Below are 12,913 nucleotides of genomic sequence, written 5' to 3' on the forward strand. Positions count from 1 at the left end.
TTTATCTTCTTTAAGTATATTTAGAAAATACTTAAATCGCAAATATTAGGTACCAGACACTGTTCTGAGTGCTTATAAATACAAATTCACCTCATCCTCATAACAACACTATGAGGTAGATACCATCATTAATGCCATTTTTCCCATGAGGAATTGACTGTATAAGGTAACATTGCTCATAGAGTATAGAGTCAGGATTCAAACCCAGCAGCCAGGTTTCCAACCTTCACCCTATGCTGCCACCTCTGATATAGCTGTTGTAAAGTCAAATACAATTTGGATTTCTGTCATTTCTATGGGACCTGTTTTTCTGTCTGGAAGCTTTTAGGATCTTCTTATTTTTGATGTTCTAAAACTTTTTGATAACGTGTCCTAGGGATCTTTTAATATTCATTTTGTGTAATTGTGGATCCTTTTAATTTACAATTTTATGTCCTTGAATTCTGGGAATTAAGTGTGTGTATATAAAATAATTTCCCTCCCATTATTTTCTCTGTTCTTCTTCCTTTCTGAAAGTCGTCTTCTGGATTGATCGTGTTTTTTTCATCAGAGCTGCTGGCATTCATTGCCACTCAGATGTTCCTACTTTAACATAGGCTTCATCAGAGGCTGGACTGATAATTTAATTGCAAAAAGCTTTCTCTTCTTGTTCTAAATTCCAGGAGGAAGTTTTGTTTATTATTATTAACAAGTCCTTGATTTCAAAGAAAAGTGAGGGATTTTCTTGAGTTTTATCTTCCAATTGCTCTATTGATTTTTAAAAAGTCATTGCAGTTGTATTTTTATTTCCAAGATCTCTTTCTCGTTCTCTGAATTTTTCTGTTTTTTTTTTTCTTTTTTCTTTTTGAGACAGATTCTCACTCTGTTGCTAGGATGGAGTGCAGTGGCACGATTTCGGCTCACTGCAACCTCCGCCTCTCAGGTTCGAGCGATTCTCCTGCTTTAGCCTTCTGAGTAGCTGGGACTACAGGCACGCACCACCATGCCCAGCTAATTTTTGTATTTTTTAATAGAGACGTGGTTTCACCATGTTGGCCAGGATGGTCTCAATCTCTTGACCTCGTGATCCATCTGCCTCAGCCTCCCAAAGTGTTGGGATTTCACGCGTGAGCCACTGCGCCCGGCCGAATTTTTCTTTTATGTGGCTTCCTGTTGCTGTTTTATATACACAATTTATTCTTATCATTCTGAGGGGAATAATTACAGTGTTTTAAATTTCAAGATTTCTTCTGCTTTTGCACTTTTTTTCCTCTTCAATTTCCTTTTTTCAGTTTGTTTGAATCTCTATTTTTATATTACTGTAAATGTCTGGAAATACTTGGTTGTCCATTCATATTGCGGAGCAAGAGATCCAAAATCCCAAGTCTCCATTTTCCATTTTTCTCCCTTTTTTATAGTACTGGACAACTCCATTTTCTGTATCTTTTCAGGGTTAGGTGGAGTCAATGAACTTTCTTCTCATCAGTATCTCTCTGCAAGCATTGGTTTCACTTTCTACTGTTCTTATAGGTAGTTACTATCCTTCCACCTCTTTCCATCTTCATATTTTTGTGGGCTGCAAATGTCTCTAGCATTCATTAAAGGTGGAATTTATGTTTCTGTTCTCATTCTCTTTGTTGTCTGAAGGAGATTTCTGAGAGAAGTGTGTAGAAGTATCTTCATTTTGCCATTTTAAATGAAGGTCAACCACTGTTCTTGAAACACCTTTCTTTCTTGGCTTCTGTGACTCCACAGTCTTTGGGTCCTCCTCTGTATCCTGATGACTTCCCAAATTTACATTTCCATCTACTATTTCTCCGCAGAGTCTCCATGTTGTCTATTTTTTACATGCATCTCAAGCTTAACATGTCCAAAACTGAATTCTTGATTTTCAGCCCTAACTCTGTTCTTCCCCTAGTCTTTCACATCTCAGTAAACAGCAGCACTATCCACCTGGTTGTTCAAGCCAAACGCCTAATATTTTTTTCTCCTTATTTTACAACCTTCTGTCGACCACATTTAATCCAATCCATTTAATCTAAGATTCTTATTCCAAAATATAACTTTAGTCTGTCTTAATCCAAACTGCTATAATTTCTTACTAGGATTCCTGACAAACCTTCCTAATTGGCCCTTGCTTCTCCTTTTTTCTTTCAACCCCATTCTTCAGACAGCAGTCCTAATAAACTTGAAGCATCAATCAGACCATGTCAGTCCTTTCCCTAAAGACCCTAGAAACTTCTCATGGCATTTCCAAGAACGTCTATGCTTGTACAACATTGGGAATGACCTGGTTTTTTCCAACCTCTTTATCTCCTGCAGAGTGATTAGGGTGTAGAAGAACTGGAGTGTTTCTGACCTCAGGGCTTTGTATGTGCTGGTATTTTTACTTTGTTCATTGTATTTTTTTTTTTTTTGAGACAGAGTCTTGCTCTGTCCCCCACACTAGAGTGCACTGATGTGGTCTTGGCTCACTGTGACTTCTGCCTCCCGGGTTCGAGCAATTCCCGTGCCTCAGCTTCCCGAGTAGCTGAAATTACAGGCATGCACCACCACATCCAGCTAATTTTTTGTATTTTTAGTAGAGATGGGGTTTCTTCATGTTGGCCAGGTTGGTCTCGAACTTCTGACCTCAGGCGATCCGTCCGTCTCGGTCTCCCAAAGTGCTGGGATTACAGGCAAGAGCCACTGCACCTGGCTTAAATTTTATCTTAAATGGTACTTCTCAAGAGGTCTAGAGAATCACCCAAACAAAAGAGGTTCCCCAAAGTATTCTTTCTCATAGGACTCCCTTTTTCTTAAATGACTTTCCCCAATTCCCGTTGGATATTTCTTTGCTTACTTGTTTAAAGATTTTTCACACTAGAAGATGAAACTGCAAGCTAGTGCTAATATTTTTTTCTTTACATTTATCTCAATAAATATATTTTGAAAATTATTTTACTTATTTATTTAAGATGGGATCTTGCTCTGTCACCCAGGCTGGAGTTCAGTGGTGTGATCACAGCTCACTGTGGCCTCCAACTCGTGTGCTCAAGCAATCTTTTCACCTTCGCCTCCCGAGTAGCTGGGACCATAGGTGCACACCACCACACTTGGCTAATATTTTATTTTTAGAAGTGGTCTCAACTGTATTGCCCAAGCTCTTCTCGAACTCCTGTACTCAAGGGATCCTCCTGCCTCAGCCTCCCAAAGTGCTGAGATTACAGGCATGTGCCGCTGCATCCTGCCTTATTTTTTAAATTAAATGAATCATTTCTAAAGTAGAGAGCAATGAAACAAAACAAAACAAAAAATGGGATATATAAAATATTCTGCCACATCAAAGTAGAAGATTAGCATAGCATTCCCCAGACCAAAGGCTGAACATACTCCAGAAAAGACAGTTCAGTTTTAGGGAGCATTTGCTTAGCAATTTCAGGATACTTACATAAATTATGATTTCTTTGAATAAGAGGTAGAAGATGTTATGGTAAGACAACAGAATGAGAATAAAAAAGAAATGTAAGACTAAAATGTAAGGGAACAAGTAAGACCTCAACAGGCATTATAATTCCATAAGAAGCAATGAAGAGTGGAATCACCACTGCAGAGAATCAAGCCAGTTAAGTGAGATGAATATAAGAGGCTTTTTAAGAACACAGAGGAAATAGACAAGGAGACTAGAGAATTAGAAGGAATATAATAGACATAGGAGACAAATAATAATGGTGTAACATGTGGATAATTGGTGATCCTGAAAGGGAGAGAACAAATAAAACAAAGATATTTCTGAACAAAAGAATGATCCAGATATGCCTATAGCTAATGTATAGTTAATGACAAAATGAACAACAGCTAGAATGGTCTTGGTGACTTCCTTGCCTTTAAAGTTTTATGGAATTATTCATTTAAAATTTAAATATAAGTGAATAAAACCTCCTGAAGTGAGAGATCATGGTATGGAAGGGCTAGTGATAGTACTGAGCCTTGAAACTATTCGATTTAGAACAGAGTACATAAAACTATGATAAACATGGTATATTAGGCCACTATTGTGTTGCCATAAAGAAATATCTGAGGCTGGGTAATTTATAAGAAAAGAGGTTTAATTGGCTATGGTTCTGTGGGCTATCCAGGAAGCATGCTGCTGGTATCCGCTCTGCTTCTGGGGAAGCCTCAGGAAGCTTACAATTATGGCAGACGGTGAAGCAGGAGCAGGCACATCACATGGCGAGAGCAAGAGCAAGAGAGAGAGAGTTGTGTGGGGGAGGTGCCACAACTTTTCAGTGACCAAATCTCATGAGAATTCACTGTCATGAAGACAGTACCAAGCAATAAGGGATCTGTCCCCATGACCAAAATACCTCCCACCAGGCCCCACCTCCAACACTGGGGATTACAATTCAACATGAGATTTGGGTGGGGACAAATATTCAAACTATATCACATGGTTACTTAAAAGATTGCAAAAATCCTATTATTAAAAACTACAGGTCAATATCCCTGATGAACTTGAATGCAAAAATCTTCGATAAAATACTGGCAAACCGAATCCAGCAGCTCATCAAAAAGCTCATCCACTACAATCCAGCTGGCTTCATCCCTAGATGCAAGACTGGTTCAATATATAAAAATCACTAAACGTAATTCATCACATAAACAGAACTAAAGACAAAAACCACATGATTATCTCAATAGACACAGAAAAAGCCTTCAATAAAATTCAACATCCCTTCATGTTAAAAACTTTCAATAAACTAGGTATTGATGGAGCATACCTACAAATAAGAAGAGCCATTTATGACAAACCTACAGCCAATATCACACTGAATGGGAAAAAGCTGGAAGCATTCTCCTTGAAAACCAGCACAAGACAAGATATCCTCTCTCACCACCCCTATTCAGCATAGTATTGGAAGTTCTGGCCAGGACAATCAGACAAGAGAAAGAAATAAAGGGTATTCAAACAGGAAGAGAGGAAATCAAACTGTCTCTGTTTGCAGATGGCATAATCCTATATCTAGAAAACCCCATCATCTTAGCTCCAAAGCTTCTTAAGCTGATAATCAACATCAGCAACGTCTCAGCATACAAAATCAATGTGCAAAAATCACAAGCATTCCTATACACCAACAATAGACAAGCAGAGAGTCAAATCATGAATGAACTTCCATTCTCATTTGCTACAAAGAGAATAAAATACCTAGGAATACAGCTAACAAGGGAAGTAAAGGACTTCTTCAAGGAGAACTCAGACCACTGCTCAAGGAAATCAGAGTGGACAAGAACAAATGGAAAAACATTCCATGCTCACAGGTAGGAAGAATCAATATTATGAAAATGGCCATATTGCCCAAAGCAACTTATAGATTGAATGTTATTCCCATTGACGTTCTTCACAGAATTAGAAATAACTACTTTAAAATTTATATGGAACCAAAAAAGAGTGCATATAGTGAAGACAATCCTAAGAAAAAAGAACAAAGCTGGAGGCATCATGTTACCTACTTCAAACTATACTACAAGACTACAGTAACCAAAACAGCATGATACTGGTACCAAAACAGACATATAGATCAATGGAACAGAATAGAGAACTCAGAAATAAGACCGTACGTCTACAACTATCTGATCTTCAACAAACCTAACAAAAATAAGCAACGGGGAAAGGATTCCCTACTCAATCAATGGTGCTGGGAGAACTGTCAAGTCATATGCAGAAAATTGAAACTGGGCCCCTTCCTTATACCTTATACGAAAAGTAACTCAAGATGGATTAAAGACTTAACTGTAAAATCCAAAACTATAAAAACCCTAGAAGAAAATCTAGGCAATACCATTCAGCACATAAGCATGGGCAAAGATTTCATGGTGAAAATGTCAAAAGCAATTGCAAAGAAAACAAAAATTGACAACTGGGATCTAACTAAACTGAAGCACTTCTGCACAGAAAAATAAACTATCATCAGAGTGAACAGACAACCTATAGAATGGGAGAAAATTTGTGCAAGCTACCCTCTGACAAAGGTCTAAGAACCATAATCTATGAGGAACTTAAGCAAATTTACAAGAAAAAAACAACCCCATTAAAACGTGGGCAAAGGACATGAACAGACACTTCTCAAAAGAAGACATTTATGTGGCCAACAAACATATAAAAAAAGCTCAACATCATTGATCATTAGAGAAATGCAAATCAAAGCCACAATGAGATACCATCTCATACCAGTCAGAATAGAGATTATTAGAAAGTCAAGAAACAACAGATGCTGGTGAGGCTGTGGAGAAATAGGAATGCTTTTACACTGTTCATGGGTGTGTAAATTAGCTCAACCATTGTGGAAGACAGTGTGGTGATTTCTCGAAGACCTAGAATGAGAAATACCATTTGACACAGCAATTCCATTACTGGGTATATACTCAAAGGAATATAAATCATTCTATTATAAAGATACATGCACACATATGTTCATTGCAGCACTATTCACAATAGCAAAGACATGAAATCAACCCAAATGCCCATCAATGATAGACTGGATAAAGAAAATATAGTACATGTACACCATAGAATACTATGCAGCCATAAAAGGGAATGAGATCATGTCATTTGCAGGGACATGGATGGAGCTAGAAACCATTATCCTCAGCAAATTAACACAGGAACAAGACGACCAAATAGCACATATTCTCATTTGTAAGTGGGAGCTGAGCAATGAGAACACATGGACACAGGGAGAGGAACAACACACACTGGGGCCTGTTGGCAGGGTGTGGGAAAGGGAGAGCATCAGGAAAAATAGCTAATACATGCTGGGCTTAATACCTGGGTGATGGATTGATAGGTGCAGCAAACCACCATGCCTAATGTTTACCTGTGTAACAAACCTGCACATCCTGCATGTGGATCCAAGAACTTTAAAACAAAAACAAAAACAAACAAAGAAACAACAACAACAAAAAAACCCATCACATTATTGGAAAAAAAAAAAGGTTCACTGTGCAAACAATGACAATACTCTAAACATATACAGTGTTAACATTTACAATAATTTGCTGAGACAGAAGTCCCAAACCTTACCTCCCCCAACTGGCTAGATGGCAGGTAGAAGGGAGGCCATAGGAGGAAGTATTTTTCATATGAAATGTCAATAGATACTCTTCATTTATAACATTGATTGAGAATATTGAAAGGAAGTACGAATTTAAGTAACTTTTTAAAAAGAGCTACTGGCAGAACTAAAACATTTCAAATTACTATAGAAGAAAAAACATATCAGTGAAACAGATAAAAGTTAGAAAATAGTAACAAACATTTAAAAACATACAACAACATGGACCAAGTGCATGTTACTTAAAAAAAATAAAAATAAAGTAAAATCACCTATTAAAGAGAGAAAGTACCACATTGGGTCAAAAACAAAATCCGGTAAGATAATACCTAGAAGAGACATCTACAAGGAGGTAACAAAGAAAGTGTAACCAATATTTGATTCAGTAGATCAATGAATCAAATTATTGCAGGCCTACTATGTGCCAGGCACTGCTCCAGATGCTGGGTTAAAAATGTAAGAATTAGCAAAACATGACATACAAATACAAACAAAAATAAAACAGGAGTCCCAGTTTTGACATAGGAGTATTTTATGTTCTTATAAAAATAAAAAAATAGTACAAAAGGATTACTGTTTTATTGTTGACATATCGAAACCTCAATAAATACCTAACTGTAGTGAAATTATATACAATAGACAACAACAGAATGATAAAATACATAATGTAAAATCTGTTTGCAATGTGTGAAGAAAAAATCTGTGGTAGGAGAACATTAGCATATTCCTGTGAGTCATTAACTAACCAAAGAGACAAAAGTATGCATTATACTAGAGAAACTGAATAATATAATTAATGAGATTTATTTGAATATATAACAAATTTTATTGTTTGCCAAAAAACTTTCCTTTTTTTTTTTCTTTTTTTGAGATGGAATTTCACTCTTGTTGCCCAGGCTGGAATGCAATGGCGTGATCTTGGCTCACTGCAACCTCCACCTCCTGGGTTCAAGCGATTCTCCTGCCTCAGCCTCTCAAGTAGTTGGGATTTCAGGTGTCCGCCACCATGCCTGGCTAACTTTTGTACTTTTAGGAGAGATGGGGTTTCACCATGTTGGCCAGGCTGGTCTCAAACTCCTGACCTCAGGTGATCCACCCGCCTCAGCCTCCCAAAGTTCTGGGATTATAGGCGTGAGTCAACATACCCGGCCCAAAACCCTACACTAAATGACAAATTTTTAATAAAAAATGACTCATGTATTTAATTTTATTTTAAAAATCCATATATGTATATAAATATATTCATACAGATAAAGCAAGATGGAGATTGCAGAATTAATAGTACTTTTTCTGGGTGGTGGTGTTTCTAGTTATCAATATTTTCCTCTTATTTATATGCATTTTCTAACATTTCTACAATGAAGATGTTTGTACAATTTAAAAAAGATAAAGGAGAGAGCTGGCAAATCTATGCTAAATGAAGTATTATTAGAAGAGAGTTGGACTGTCACGAGAGAGGTGATTAGTAGGAATGAGGAAGTGTGCACAGAGGGAAGAAACCTTTAGCGTGTTTTGGAAAGCTTTATTAAGCTACAAAAACTGAGAGAAATCCGAGAAAGATGCATTGTTAGTTCATATATGGAAAAGCAAGCCAAAGTGGTGTATAACTAGAGTGGAACATCTCATCACAGGCAGAGCACGTTCCCGGAGCATACAGCAAAGTAAAGAAAAGAAAGAGAAATAGATCTCAAAGGACTATAGATATTAAAATTAATGCTAACCCTGGAAGGATTATGTTACTATGCTGTTGATTTTGGAAAGTGAGGGAAATTTCAAGCCTCTTGAAATGATAAAAGACACAGTGGTATATTAACAAGAACCCTGTGGAACTGGCATACTTGAGTTAGAATTCAAGGTCTGCCACTTAATCAGCTTGTAACCCCATTACTTAAAGGTCTCTTGCCCTCTGTTTTCTTATCTATAAAATAGAAAGATACACTTTCTTTGAATGACTATACCTTTGAATCATCCAAAAAGCATATATAAATATACATGTATGTACATATATACGAATATATGTATATATACACATACATATGTAGCATCAGGCATAAGTGAATCCTGAGATGGTTAGGAAAAGCTTTCAAAAGAAATTGATTTGGATCTTGAAAGATTAATTTACTATGTATTGAATACTTACCACAAGCCAGACACAGGGGTCACCGAGGGAAACAATAGGAACAGTCATTGCCCTCAGGAAGCTTCTATTCTAGTGATGAGTAACACTTTTTAAGGCAAAAAAGGTGCATCCCTGAGCTGGAGAATAGTGGAAACTGGATTACATTCTATATATCAAATACTGCATGCATAATTATAAAAACCTTGCCCCAAATCGGTCTTAATTATTCACTAAAATCTTTAAATCACCCATTTACTTAGTATAGCAGTTTATGGGGAGAAAAAGGTATTTATTCAACAAACAATGGCATGCTTCTGTAAACTCAGTACTCTGCGAGTCCTTTAAAGATAACAAAATAAGAGTATGTGTATTATTTCTTTAAGAAACTTGTAGTGCAGTAGGAAAGGTAAGACATATGAAGCGATGTCTACAATGTAGTGTAGTGCAAAGTATTAGAGAAGGGACTACATTGAGAACAGAAAGGTTATGTTGGACAGGGAGGCATCATGGGAATTTTGTAGAGGGATATTGGCATTCAAACTAGACCTTGCAGGAAAGCCAGAATCTGGACATACTAATCACTGGGCAGGAGGAAGTGTGATAGAACACACTCCTGAGATATGAAAAGGGATGTAAAAAGGCCAGAGAAGAAAAATATGTTATCAATAACCAAATAGGATTTGATTAGATTGACAATAATCACAGAATCATTTTTTTTCTTTCTACATAATTTCAAAGATTATGGTTTGGGCAGTAATAATGCAGGCCTATAGAACTGAATAGGTAATTATGGGATGTTGGTAAAGATCAAATTCTTAAGTGTTAATTTCTTACTGCCCGTGACCAGCATTTCTTAAGACGAGTGGGAAATTAGTACCCCCATGTTGAGTAAGATGTTCATGAGAATGTCAAGGAGCCTTGTTGTCAACCTTGATAGACAACTGATGTTAAAAAGACAATAAAGAAATTCTCATGATTTAATGGGAAGAGATTGCTATTTAATGCCAGAAGAGGAAGAACTAATATATGCAAAGGCCTGTAGAAATGAGGAATATGAACAAAATAATCCCCTTTTTGTTTCAGGAAAATGTAAAGTAGTGCCCCAGGGACTGTTGGCAAATATTATCATCTTTGAAAGCTACTGCTTAACACAAATTCCGGGAAGCTAGAGGCTGCTGGGTAATGTGAATCACAAGGAAAGAATGCCCCATTTTGTGGCTGAAACTTTTAAATGGGATACTGGTTGATCTCAGTAAAGAAGGCTGGGAGTCTGAGTTAGTTTGGAAGAATTGTCAGCCTAGTGCTGTAGAGGCTGCAACATAGGGCCCTGACTTTGGTTTGCTTCTTTTTTGGCCTGTCTGATTAGGATGTTCCATGTGACAATCTGCTGTGGAAACCACTCACATCTCTGGGGACATGATTCTTTCTCCTCAATATATAGAATTATAACTGTTAAGAATTTTGCTTAAGAGGTATCTTAGACAGGCACAGTGGCTCACGCCTGTAATCCTAGCACTTTGGGGAGCCGAGGCTGAGGTGGGTGACTCGCTTGAGCCAAGAGGTTGAGACCAGCCTGGGAAACACGATAAAACCGCAGCTCTACAAAAAATACATAAATTAGGCCAGGCATGGTGGTGCATGCCCGTAGTCCCAGCTACTCGGGATGCTGAGGTGGGAGGATCACTTGAACCTAGGAGGCTGAGGTTGCAGTGCGCCGAGATGATGCCACTGCACTCCAGCCAGGACGACAGAGCTGAACTCTGTCTCAAAAAACAAAACAAAACAAAAAACACAGTTTAACAGGGTTCTACTCATTCTTTTAAATGAATATTTATTAAGCAACGATGAAATAATGATAACTAGGGTATCCATCAGCTCAAGCATAGACAAAATTTCCTTCATGAACAACCTAAATGTCCATCAATAGACATGGTTCCTTCCTTTGATAATTTTTATTTCATTTAGTGGCAAAGTATACATATTTCATATTTATATATATTGTGCATTTCACTGACTGGATCTTGAAAGAGAGGGAGTTACATAATATAAATATAACATCTAATAAATATAAAATATAAATTTATAAATAATAAGTATATACAATTTAATAAATATAAAACATAAATATAAAATTTATATTATGTATATATCCTGATATGTGTGTATATATATCCCGATATACATATATATTTATGCTTTATATATATATTTCTTTAAAGTAAAAATCCTGACCAGTGCTAACTCATTATCCTACTTTAAAGTAAAGAAATATATATGTATATTGGGGTTGATATTTCTTTATATATTTATAAATATTTCTACAGAAATAAACACATATATATATACACACACAAATATCTAGTCAGTGAAATGCATAGAAATGATTATAACGTGATCAGTGATGAAGTAGCTCTCTATAGTAAATGCTATGGGAAGAGGTTGTATGAACCGCTGTGTGCTGGAGATAGCTTCAAAAAAGATATTATCTGAGCCTCTTTGTGAGGAATGAGAGGTTGATGGTAGGAAAAGGCAGGGTGAAGGGTAGGGGAAGAAAAGCACTTTGGGAGAGAGGGTAAAAGACTTGGATGGGCAAAGGCTTACGCTATATAGTCAAGGAATTACAAACAGCTCCGTGGGGTTAGAGCATCAATGAATGGGAATAATGCAGGACATGAGACTGGAAAGAATTTGGGACCTGGCCAGGATCAGCCTTGTGCTTAGGATGAGGCATGAGCATTGGCCAGGACTGGCGAGAGTGTCATTGAAAGTTTCTACACATATCTACGCCACGTGAAAGTGTACTGAGCAAGAGACTGAAGAGAGGGAGGAGAGTTAGTAGGAGTAAAGAAAGGAGAAGGGCTTGACTTGCCACTGCATAGCACATGGAGGGCAGGGGAACCTAGCAATGCCAACAATCTAGAATGTGTAGGATTTGGGGAACTAGATGTAAATGGTGAGGGGAGATAAAGTAATTCCCAAGGCGCCTGCTTGAGTAACCAATTGATAGTGATGGTGCCATCTACTCAAGAAGAAGGGGAAATTTGGTATTTTTCTTTGTTGTTGTCCCTACATGTTGATTTTTATTTTTGGCTGTAGTTCCAGAAGGTGATGGAATTCAACAAGCTGATGGGATTCAAAATGGAAAATGTTAAGCCTACCTAAATGGTGGCTGCCCCATTGCCGATAGGGAGAGAGTAGATGGCACACCCATTGCTTTCTCCATTGGCAGCTTGCTTCCTAGAGAGACACAGATTATGCAAGCATAGAATAACAAGGCAGAGTGACAATTACGGAGTAGAGGTTGCTGAGCTGGGGGAGGAGCTAGCTTCCAACTTTGCTGGGGATAGAACCTGAGGTGGGGTGTTACTAAAGGCTTCCTGTAGAAAGGGACTCTTTTTGTTTAATTAAAATGTTTTGTTGGCCGGGCGCGGTGGCTCAAGCCTGTAATCCCAGCACTTTGGGAGGCCGAGACGGGCGGATCACGAGGTCAGGAGATCGAGACCATCCTGGCTAACACGGTGAAACCCCGTCTCTACTAAAAAATACAAAAAACTAGCCGGGCGCAGTGGCGGGCGCCTGTAGTCCCAGCTACTCGGGAGGCTGAGGCAGGAGAATGGCGTGAACCCGGGAGGCGGAGCTTGCAGTGAGCTGAGATCCGGCCACTGCACTCCAGCCTGGGCGGCAGAGCGAGACTCCGTCTCAAAAAAAAAAAAAAAAAAAAAAA

The 12,913-nt window shown here is 37.9% G+C and overlaps 1 non-coding gene across 1 annotated transcript; it reads right to left on the reverse strand.

The window, feature by feature from the left end:
• Positions 1–537: 537 nt before the first annotated feature.
• On the reverse strand, positions 538–617 carry LOC112632277. Its single transcript, XR_003121336.1, has one exon. It is a non-coding gene; the product is annotated as a small nucleolar RNA SNORD74 (small nucleolar RNA).
• Between the last annotated feature and the right edge of the window lie 12,296 nt (positions 618–12,913).

Source organism: Theropithecus gelada, chromosome 9, assembly GCF_003255815.1.
Source record: "Theropithecus gelada isolate Dixy chromosome 9, Tgel_1.0, whole genome shotgun sequence".
NCBI classification, from domain to species: Eukaryota; Metazoa; Chordata; class Mammalia; order Primates; family Cercopithecidae; genus Theropithecus; species Theropithecus gelada.